Consider the following 12,531-nt stretch of genomic DNA (forward strand, 5'->3'; position numbering starts at 1 on the left):
ACTGTGCTGTCGGTCTTTAGAGTTTTGACAGTAGGTACGGAGTCTCTAGAAATAAAATGTGTTTCTCTGCGTCTGCCCTGTTAGTGATTTTTTTCTTAAATATGAGCTCGCAGCAGCCAGCGTCATCTCACAAGATCCTCGGGTGCCGAGAATGTCAAACAACTGACGAAAGTGAAGTCTTGGTATGATTGATGATTGCTCATTTTTAAGTATATTTTTTAATGCCTGGCTTGAGATCGACTGACACACCCTCCGAGATCGACCAGTCGATCGCGATCGACGTAATGGGCACCCCTGCTTTAGAGTAACAGTAACCCCCCCCATAGGATAAAAGAAGATGTCATTTGCATTTTTGCCCCCTTACCTGTTTGTTAACCTTTTTGGTCTTAATTAAAGACTCCACTTTTTTGATCCATCTTTCCTCCCCTCTCTGCATCCTGGGGTCTAGACTTTGACCAAGTCCTAACATGAAGGTCTTTAGAATTACGATAAACGGTTCCTTGCACGTGTACGAAAAAAAATCCATAGTGAATGTTATTAAGTGTTTTAAATCTAGCATATTCATTGTATCTTTGTCTCAAATTAAGTGTTTTTTTAGATAAATTAACACAAAATATCAATAGTGCAAGAGTATTGGTCACTAAAGCCGACCAAACCAATCAGTGAAGTGACATACGATACCACTTTTCTTCTTTCCGATTCGATACGGAGTAAAATTTCGTCTGGTATTGGTGATACCGATCTGTTTGGATACGTGCAAATAATTATAATGTGTCTGGTTATTTTGCAAAGTAGTGTATTTGAAATAATAGCACAGCTCATTGCATAAAGAATGCAGAACATAGTTGATTATCACATTAATAAGCAACTTATTATTGGTTCATATGTTCCAATTCTAAAGTGTTACCATATATATATATATATATATATATATATATATATATATATATATATATATATATATATATACATATATATATATATATATATGTAGGTGTGGGAAAAATCACAAGACTACTTCATCTCTACAGAACTGTTTCATGAGGGGTTCCCTCAATCATCAGGAGATGATTGAAAAAAAAAAATCTCCTGATGATTGAGGGAACCCCTCATGAAACAGTTCTGTAGAGATGAAGTAGTCTTGTGATTTTTCCCACACCTACATATTGCGCTCTACCACGGTATCGAGCACTATTCTCTGGATAATCCAATGAAGACATATATATATATATATATATATATACAATTATAAATAACATTTCCTGTTAATGATATGCATTATCTGAAATGATCAAAATGATCGATATTTTTGATTTGAGCATTGATCGACATTGCTGATATTCAGGGTGTACCCCGCCTTCCACCCGATTGTAGCTGAGATAGGCGCCAGTGCCCCCCCGCGACCCCAAAAGGGAATAAGCAGTAAAAAATGGATGGATGGAGTATTATACAACACTATCAGGACCATGGCCACTGATTGGCTCAGCCTCAGGCAGAATTACTATATTGAATAAAACAAGTGCTATTTCATGTGTAGGGGGCTCTCTTAATATTACAATCTATATTCAGAAGGTGAAAAACAGGATTTCTATGCCCTCACTATAAAAATATTCAATTTATGATTATTAATTCTAAGCTAAGAAGGTTCATTATGTCTTCTTAAGTTTTGTTAACTCAGACAAAACATACGCAGTACAGGCCAAAGGTTTGGACACACCTTCTCATTTTTATGTTTTCTTTATTTTCATGACTATTTATTTGTCAATAACCCGTGTGTATTAATTATTACCGTCATGTATAATTAGTCCATTTCAGTGGCAGTAAATGCTGCTTCTTGATAGTCCTGTTTTTCTGTGAGCCTTGCAGCTCTCGTGGTCCGTATCACAATATGGCTGAGGGTGTATTTAAACCTTTAACGCTTCACTCCTTTTCAAACACTGGTGGTAAGCCAATAATGTTCCATGTTTTCCTCAAGTTATATATCTAAATATGACTGTATCTCCATCACACTGTACCCATGTGTTGGTAATGAAATTATTTGTCATCACTCCCTAGTGTGTGAATGTGAGTGTGAATGTTGTCTGTCTATCTGTGTTGGCCTTGCGATGAAGTGGCGACTTGTCCAGGGTGTACCCCGCCTTCCGCCCGATTGTAGCTGAGATAGGCGCCAGCGCCCCCCGCGACCTCGAAAGGGAATAAGCGGTAGAAAATGGATGGAGGGATGGCACTTCCTAGCCCGTAAGAACCAGATGAGTCGCCCGCTGGCCTGTTCAAAAAATAGCTCAAATAGCAGCACTTACCAGTGAGCTGCCTCTAATTTTTAAATTGTATTTATTTACTAGCAAGCTGGTCTCGCTTTGCTTGACATTTTTAATTCTAAGAGAGACAAAACTCAAATAGAATTTGAAAATCCAAGAAAATATTTAAATGATTTGGTCTTCACTTGTTTAAATAAATTCAGTTATTTTTTTACTTTGCTTCTTATAACTTTCAGAAAGACAATTTTAGAGAAAAAATACAACCTTAAAAATGATTTTAGGATTTTTAAACACATATATATTTTTACCTTTTAAATTCTTTCCTCTTCTTTCCTGACAATTCAAATCAATGTTCAAATATTTTTTTTATTTATTTTATTTTAAAGAATATTAAATACATTTTAATTTAATTCTTCATTTTTGTGAAATATTTCTTCAAACTTATTATAATTAAAATTCAAAACAATTATTCTGGCAAATGTAGAACATCTGTAGAATCAAATTTAAATCTTATTCCAAAGTCTTTTAAATTTCTTTAAAAAAAATTGTTCTGGAAAATCTAGAATAAATAATGATTTGTCTTTGTTAGAAATATAGCTTGGTCCAATTTATTATATATTATAACAAATTGCAGATTGGATTTTAACCTCTTTGAAATAATGTCATGAAAATTTTAAAATTAATCTTAATCAGGAAAAATTACTAATAATTTTCCATGAAATTCGAATTAGCTAGTTTTTCCCTTCATTTTTTTCTGTTGAATTTTGAATTTTAAAGAGTCGAAATTGTTTTCTCTTTTAAACCGTTCAAATAAGTGTTTTTTGCATCATTTATTCTCCACAAAAAACCTTCCGTAAAAGGAAAAAAATGTACCACGGAATGACATCATTTTTTTTAATGTATAGATTTATTTCTTAAAGCTAAATTGAGCAAATTGCCTATTTCTAACAATTTATTTAAGTGTGTATCAAACTGGTAGCCCTTTGCATTAATCAGTACCCAAGAAGTAGCTCTTGGTTTCAAAACAGTTGGTTACCCCTGCACTATAGTAATTAGTGTTGTCCCACTACCAATACTTGGATACTTTTTGGTACTTTTCAATACTTTTCTACCACAAAATAATTGCGTTATTGGCTTTATTTTAACAAAAAAAAAATCTTACAATACATTAAACATATGTTTTTTGTTACAAGTGTGTCCTTAAATAAAATAGTGAACATACTAGACAACTTGTCTTTTTTTAGTAAGTAAGCAAATTTAGCTGCTGACGTATGCATTGACATATAGTGTCATTTTCCATTCTATTATTCCATCAAAACTATTAAGGACAAGCAGTAAAAAAAAATAATCATTAATCAAGTTGTTCATTTACTGTTAATATCTGCTTACTTTCTTTTTTAACATGTTCTATCTACACTTCTGTTAAAATGTAATGATCACTTATTCTTCTGTTGTTTGGATGCTTTACATTAGTTTTGGATGATACCACAAATTTAGGTATCAATCCAATACGGTACTCTTTAGAGGCGGTGTAGTACCGAATAGGACTCATTAGTATCACATATAACCCTAATAGTAAGTTACTTTTTATAAATACAGTGGTCCTTAGATTTAATTGGTTCTGTGATGCATATCATTCTTTAAAACACTTATATTGCAAAACATTTAAAAAATATACAAACTCGGAACCTGAGGACAAGACCGGAGACATTTTTAGCAAACAAAAGTCCCTTAACTAAAAAATACTCATTAAAAATACTTAAAGATAAATCATACAGTGGGGCAAAAAAGTATTTAGTCAGCCACCGATTGTGCAAGTTCTCCCACTTAAAATGATGACAGAGGTCTGTAATTTTCGTACACTTCAACTGTGAATTGGTGGAAAATAAGTATTTGGTCAACCATTCAAAGCTCTCACTGATGGAAGGAGGTTTTGGCTCCAAATCTCACGATACACGGCCCCATTCATTCTTTCCTTAACACGGATCAATCGTCCTGTCCCGTTAGCAGAAAAACAGCCCCAAAGCATGATGTTTCCACCACCATGATTCACAGTAGGTATGGTGTTCTTGGGATGCAACTCGGTATTCTTCTTCCTCCAAACACGACTAGTTGAGTTTATACCAAAAAGTTCTATTTTGGTTTCATCTGACAACATGACATTCTCCCAATCCTCTGCTGTATCATCCATGTATCCATTTCGGTATAAACTCAACTCTTCGTGTTTGGAGGAAGAAGAATACTGAGTTGCATCCCAAGAACACCACACCTACTGTGAAGCATGGGGGTGGAAACATCATGCTTTGGGGCTGTTTTTCTGCTAAGGGGACAGGACGATTGATCCGTGTTAAGGAAAGAGTGAAAGGGGTCATGCATCGTGAGATTTTGAGCCAAAACCTCCTTTGAATGGTTGACCAAATACTTATTTTCCACCATAATTTTACAAATAAATTCTTTAAAATTCCTACAATGTGAATTCCTGGATTTTTTTTTCCACATTCTGTCCCTCAGAGTTGAAGTGTACCTATGATGACAATTACAGACCTCTGTCATCATTTTAAGTGGGAGAACTTGCACAATCTGTGGCTGACTAAATACTTTTTTTGCCCCACTGTATTTGTATTAATTCTCATCATTGAAAATATATAGATATTACAATTTTAATGTATTATATTCTTAGTTTTACTATGATTATTATCATGTATTACATTTTCCCAGAATGTAACACTGCCCCCGCCTGGTCAAAAAAAGTTAGTAAAACTTACGTAATGAAGTCATGTTACCTTTGAGGACATTTTGACAAGAGTCTATCTTTCATTCTTTGAAGTACTGACAGCTGTGACCTTTGAACTTTAGCACCCTCCCAACCCCCCGGCAGTTGTACGAGTCTGTAGGGCAAATCTGCATGAGTGCTCAACAGGCTCTGTGGCGCAATGGATAGCGCGTTGGACTTCTAGAGATTGATGAGGCAATTCAAAGGTTGTGGGTTCGAGTCCCACCAGAGTCGACTTTTAAGTGTTTTGGCGGCACAGAACAAAAACAGATTCAAACATGTCACATGTCACTCCGCTGCATGTGCTACTCATCTGCGCTTCTTCCAACCAAGAAAAAGAACAACTCAAACGAGCAAAGCACTTGTAAAATGGAGACCTTTCCTCCCAGTAGTAATAAGTGTTAAAATCAGACGGTGCTCAGAGTTAGCTCAATAACCAAATCACGTGTTCCTTATTCATACTTGCCAACCCTCCCGGATTTTCCGGGAGCCTCCCGAAATTCAGCGCCTCTCCTGAAAACCTCCCGGAAGAAATGTTCTCCCGAAATTCACGCCCCCTCCAGCTCCATGCGGACATGAATGGGGACAGCCTGTTTTCACGTCCGCTTTCCTGTTATATAAACAGCTTGCCTGCCCAATCACGTTACAACATCTATGGATTTTTAATAAAAAACTGCACACACGAGGAGACGAAGCAGAAGAACGAGGAAGTTACAGCCATGGCGACGCCTTCTGTAATAGAGTGATTCTATGTTGTCTGTCGCCATCTCCTGGTGAATGTTGGCTATAGCGTTATGGGTTTGCTTTTTGATTGGCCAACGATTTACGTGGTGTCGCGCACCTGACGGCAAGTGACTCTTGTCAGTACGCAAATGGCAGAACAAAGGCTACTCAAATAGTGAAAGGTAAGTGTTGTTGTTTTTTTTTTTTTTAAATAACCAGCAAGCACAGTACAGTTAGTAGAACAACTGGGGTTTTATTACTGGGTATTTGATAGTTCCATCCATCCATTTTCTACCACTTATTCCCTTTTGGGGTCGCAGGGGGCGCTGGCGCCTATCTCAGCTACAATCGGGCGGAAGGCGGGGTACACCCTGGACAAGTCGCCACCTCATCGCATTTGATAGTTGCCGTCTGAAATTCAACTATTTATTTTATTTATATAGATAATAAAAATAAATATATATAGCCACAATTCATTGAAAGTCAAGTATTTCATACATATATATATTTATATACATATATATATTTATATACATATCTAAAAATTGTGTTATTAAGATGGCTCTCACCAGAGACTTGTGCGGAGTTAGCGTCCTCCTGCAGCAGCTGTCATCTTGGCTCCTCCATTGTCTTCTCTCAGAGACACTGGCGGTCACCGCAGCCCTCTGACTTTCAGGTATGACTTAATAATCTCACTAAAACACTAGTAACACAATATGCAGATAAGGGATTTTCCAGAATTATCCTAGTAAATGTGTCTAATAACATCTGAATAGCTCCCACTGCACTCGCCTTTTTTTTTTCTAGTGCTTCACTCTAACTTTCCTCATCCACGAATCTTTCATCCTCGCTCAAATTAATGGGGAAATCGTCGCTTTGTTGGTCCGAATCACTCAGGCTGCTGGTGGCTATGATTGTAAACAATGTGAGGATGTGAGGAGCCCTACAACCCGTGACATCACGCGCACATCGTCTGCTACTTCCAGCTTTTTTATTAGCGACCAAAAGTTGCGAACTTTATCGTCAATGTTCTCTGCTAGATCCTTTCATCAAAAATATGGCAATATTGCGAAATGATCAAGTATGACACATAGAATGAACCTGCTATCCCCGTTTAAATAAGAAAATCTCATTTCAGTAGGCCTTAAATGATAATTGTGACCAGTAGATGGCAGTCAAACATAAGAGATACGTTTAGGCTGCACTATGATGGCAATATGTCTCAAGTAAACAACACCAACATTTTAAATGTTCCGTTGAAAATGTAAAATATTACACACGGCGCTCAAAAATCTATCAAAACGTTTTAGTACGACTTTGTTTAGCTATGAAGCCACACCGCTTGAAGGATTGTCGGTGCATTAAACATACGAGAATAATTAAATGCATAATCCATGGAACATTTTGACCAAAGAACCACCATTACATGATATGTAGACCAGTGTTTTTCAACCTTTTTTGAGCCAAGGCACATTTTTTTTGTTGGAAAAATGCGGAGGCACACCACCAGCAGAAATCAGTAAAAAACAAAACTCAGTTGACAGTAAAAAGTCGTTGTCGCAATTGTTGGATGTGACTTTAAAGCATAACCAAGCATGCATCACTATAGCTCTTGTCTCAAAGTAGGTGTACTGTCACCACCTGTCACATCACACCCCGACTTATATTGTATTTTTTGCGGTTTTCCTGTGTGTAGTGTTTTACTTCTTGTCTTGCTCTCCTATTTTTTGGGCATTTTCCTGCAGCAGTTTCATGTCTTCCTTTGAGCGATATTTCCCGCATCCACTTTGTTTTAGCAATCAAGAATATTTCAGTTGTTTTTACCCTGTGATGAGGTGGCGACTTGTCCAGAGTGTACGCCGACTTCCGCCCGATTGCAGCTGAGCTAGGCTCCAGCCCCCCCCCCCCTGACCCCGAAGGGAATAACCAGTAGAAAAATGGATGGATTATCCTTACTTTGTGGGGACATTGTTGATTGTCGTGTATGGATGTACATTGTGGACGCTGTCTTTGCTCCGCAGTAAGTCTTTGCTGTCGTCCAGCATTCTGGTTTTGTTTACTTTGTAGTTCAGTTTTAGCCTTCCCTAAGCTTCAATGCCTTTTCTTAGGGGCACTCACCTTTTGTTTATTTTTTTGTTTAAGCATTAAATACATTTTTTTACCTTCACATTGCCTCCTGCTGTTTCCAACATCTACAAAGCAATTAGCTACCGGCTGCCACCTACTGATATGGGAGAGTATTACACGGTTATTCTAGACTGCACCGACAATCAAAAACATCACATCATTTGCAGACTACAATTACTGGTTTGCAAATAAACATTTTTTACCCCAAAAGGGTGAAATTAGATCATCTCCCACGGCACACCAGATCGCATCTCACGACACAGTAGTGTGCCGCGGCACAGTGGTTGAAAAACAGTGATGTAGACCACAAAGAAGTGTTTTCCATTTTGAAAAAAATCATAATATAACTGTCAGGCTTGCCACTGACAGTTTGTTGGTGTTTTAGTTTCTCCTCTGTGTTTAGTATTTCCTGTCCTTAGTTCCTGTCAAGTGCTCTTATTTTGTCAGCTTCCTGTTTTGTTCCCTGAGTGCCGTGTTTCCCGTCAGCTACGGCTGATTGGCACCTGGCCACACCTGTTGCCAATCAGCCCGCTCCTATTTGTACCTGCTTTGTTTTGTGTCAGTTGCTGGATCATTGTATTGTCTTGTCGATGTCATTTCTAGTCGCTCTTGTGATGTGTTATTGCTCCTGTCGTGTCGTACCTTGTCTTTGCGTAGCGGTAAGCTATATTCAGCTGATGTTTGTAGCTTACAGTTTTTTGTTCCCTGCTTCCGTTTTATTTTTCATTATACAAGTTTGATTTCTGTTTGCCTGTTCGTTACCCGCTAGCTTCCACCCTAAGCTCCTGGTGGTTATTTTCTAGCTCCCAGGCTAGCTCCTTTTGTTTGATTATCAGCCTCGTGCGCGCTTTGTGTTTGTACCCTTTTGGTTTTGTTTCTGTCTTAGTATTTAATTAAATTATGTTTTCTCATTCCATGCCTGCCTCCATCTGTGCATCTTGGGGTTCGTCACCAAATACCCTTGACAATAACCCCTTTAATGCGCCCGATAATCCGGTTCGCCTTTTATATGAAAAAGGATTAAAAAAATAGACCATTCATCTGCAGTGCACCTTATAATCCGGTACGCCTATGGTCCGGAAAATGCGGTATATGATAAATATACCATACCATACCAACTTGATTTATAATAAAAAGCTCTGAAAGTTCAATAAAAAGGTTTACGAGATGGTGCATCTGATTCTAGCACACAGACAGAGGCTGAAGCTCGTAAAACCGGTTGCTAGAACATTCAAGAGATGGACCAGCGAGGCTTTGGAGGAGCTGTTTACATGTTTGGAGACAACAGACTGGGAGGTGATCTAGGCAGATAATCTGGATGAGTACACAGACTCTGTGACTTCATACATCCATTTCTTTGAGGACCACATCGTGCCAATGTGCACCGGGGTGAGTTATGATAATGACAAGCTCTGGGTTCGCAGCAGAGCTAAGGTACATCAGGAGAGGAAAAGAAGCAACCTTCAAAAGTGGAGACAAGGAGTCCAAATACTGGTTTAGCAGAGATGTTAGAAATGCTAAATCGCTGATTTCAAACTCCAGCAGCAGTTAGCTGGTAACGACGGTGCCTTTGTGTGTAGGGGGATTAGGCAACTCCCTAACTCCAATACAAAAGCACAACATGTAGCTAACGACCAACAACTCGCCCAAAGCTTGAACACCTTCTCTGCTCACTTTGATGGCCCATTAATCCTCAACACTGTTCCTGTTAGCCCAACTCCAAATGCCCAGCAACTTCAACGACTCTGATACCCCCTCCTCCGCTCCGACCCGCAGTGCTCAGTTCACCAACGACCACCACAGATCTCGCCCCTCAATCCCTCACAATCTATGAGCAGGATGTGTTTGATTGATTGATTGATTCAATCAATCAATCAATGTTTACTTATATAGCCCTAAATCACTAGTGTCTCAAAGGGCTGCACAAACCACTACGACATCCTCGGTAGGCCCACATAAGGGCAAGGAAAACTCACACCCAGTGGGACATCGGTGACAATAATGACCCAGTGGGACGTCGGTGACAATGATGACTATGAGAACCTTGGAGAGGAGGAAAGCAATGGATGTCGAGCGGGTCTAACATGATACTGTGAAAGTTCGATCCATAATGGATCCAACACAGTCGCGAGAGTCCAGTCCAAAGCGGATCCAACACAGCAGCGAGAGTCCCGTTCACAGCGGAGCTAGCAGGAAACCATCCCAAGCGGAGGCGGATCAGCAGCGCAGAGATGTCCCCAGCCGATACACAGGCAAGCAGTACATGGCCACCGGATCGGACCGGACCCCCTCCACAAAGGAGAGTGGGATATAGAAGAAAAAGAAAAGAAACGGCAGATCAACTGGTCTAAAAAGGGAGTCTATTTAAAGGCTAGAGTGTACAAATGAGTTTTAAGGTGATTGACGGCAGATCAACTGGTCTAAAAAGGGAGTCTATTTAAAGGCTAGAGTATACAAATGAGTTTTAAGGTGATTGAAACTTTTATGAGTAGATTGCACAGTTCAGTACATATTCCGTACAATTGACCACTAAATGGGTTCAACTCTTATCTTACTGATAGGATGCAGTGTGTCTCCCATAACAATGTGACCTCGGACTATGTAAAGGTAACGTGTGGAGTTCCCCATGGTTTTGTCCTTGGCCCTGCACTCTCCAGCATCTACATGCTGCCGCTAGGTGACATCATACGCAAATATGGTGTTAGCTTTCACTGATATTCTGATGACACCCAACTTTACATGCCCGTAAAGCTGACCAACACGCCGGATTGTAGTAAACTGGACGCGTGTCTTAATGAAATTAAACAATGGATGTCCGCTAACTTTTTGCAACTCAACGCCAAAAAAACGGAAATGCTGATTATCGGTCCTGCTAGACACCGACCTCTATTTAATAATACAACTTGAACATTTGACAACCAAACAATTAAACAAGGCCACACGGTAAAGAATCTGGGTATTATCTTCGACCCAACTCTCTCCTTTGAGGCACACATTGAAAGCGTTACTAAAACGGCCTTCTTTCATCTCCGTAATATCGCTAAAATTCGCTCCATTCTGTCCACTAAAGACGCTGAGATCATTATCCATGCGCTTGTTACGTCTCGCCTCAATTATTGTAACATATTATTTTCGGGTCTCCCCATGTCTAGCATTAAAAGATTACAGTTGGTACAAAATGCGGCTGCTAGACTTTTGACAAGAACAAGAAAGTTTGATCATATTACGCCTGTACTGGCTCACCTGCACTGGCTTCCTGTGCACTTAAGATGTGACTTTAAGGTTTTACTACTTACGTATAAAATACTACACGGTCTAGCTCCATCCTATCTTGCCGATTGTATTGCACCATATGTCCCGGCAAGAAATCTGCGTTCAAAGGACTCCGGCTTATTAGTGATTCCCAAAGCCCAAAAAAAGTCTGCGGGCTATAGAGCGTTTTCCGTTCGGGCTCCAGTACTCTGGAATGCCCTCCCGGTAACAGTTCGAGATGCTACCTCAGTAGAAGCATTTAAGTCTCACCTTAAAACTCATTTGTATACTCTAGCCTTTAAATAGACTCCCTTTTTAGACCAGTTGATCTGTCGTTTCTTTTCTTTTTCTCCTCTGTCCCACTCTCCCTTGTGGAAGGGGTCCGGTCCGGTGGCCATGGATGAAGAACTGGCTGTCCTGAGTTGGGACCCAGGATGGACCGCTCATCCAGAGTCGGGTCCCAGGATGGACCGCTCACCTGTGTATCGGGTGGGACATCTCTGCGCTGCTGATCCGCCTCCGCTTGGGATGGTTTCCTGCTGGCTCCGCTGTGGACGAGAGTCTCGCTGCTGTGTTGGATCCGCTTTGGACTGGACTCTCACGGTTGTGTTGGATCCACTATGGATTGAACTTTCACAGTATCATGTTAGACCTGCTCGACATCCATTGCTTTCAGTTCCCCTAGAGGGGGGGTTGCCCACATATGTGGTCCTCTCCAAGGTTTCTCATAGTCATCATTGTCACCGACGTCCCACTGGGTGCGAGTTTTCCTTGCCCTTATGTGGGCTCTACCCAGGACGTCGTAGTGGTTTGTGTTGTGGTTTGTGCAGCCCTTTGAGACACTAGTGATTTAGGGCTATATAAATAATCATTGATTGATTGATTGATAAATGGTAACACCCGAATAAGTTTTTCAACTTGTTTAAGTCGGAGTCCACGTTAATCAATTCATGGTGCACAAACATTTCAAAAGGATGAAAGAGCCGGTAAAGCCCCCGAGCCTGGCTGTGTCTTCCCATCCAACCTAAAACACTTTGCGGCCAAGCTGACTCCTGTCTTCACGGACCTCCTTTAAAAGGCCTACTGAAATGAGATTTTCTTATTAAAACGGGGATAGCAGGTCCATTCTAAGTGTCATACTTGATCATTTCGCAATATTGCCATATTTTTGCTGAAAGGATTTAGTAGAGAACATCGACGATAAAGTTCGCAACTTTTGGTCGCTGATAAAAAAGCCTTGCCTGTACCGGAAGTATGTGCGCGTGACGTCACGAGTTGGAGGGCTCAACACATTTTCACATTGTTTATAATGTGAGCCACCAGCAGTAAGAGCAATTCGGACCGAGAAAGCGACTGTGGAGGGAAGTTGTGATTAGCACACTGCAGGTAGAAAGATCA

The 12,531-nt window shown here is 40.0% G+C and overlaps 1 non-coding gene across 1 annotated transcript; it reads left to right on the forward strand.

The window, feature by feature from the left end:
- The first annotated feature begins 5,177 nt into the window (after positions 1–5,177).
- Positions 5,178–5,265, forward strand: trnar-ucu (transfer RNA arginine (anticodon UCU)). Its single transcript is given in 2 exon segments — positions 5,178–5,214; positions 5,230–5,265. It is a non-coding gene; the product is annotated as a tRNA-Arg (tRNA).
- The last annotated feature ends 7,266 nt before the right edge of the window (positions 5,266–12,531 follow it).

The sequence above is a fragment of the Nerophis ophidion genome, linkage group LG25 (genome assembly GCF_033978795.1).
Source record: "Nerophis ophidion isolate RoL-2023_Sa linkage group LG25, RoL_Noph_v1.0, whole genome shotgun sequence".
NCBI lineage: Eukaryota > Metazoa > Chordata > Actinopteri > Syngnathiformes > Syngnathidae > Nerophis > Nerophis ophidion.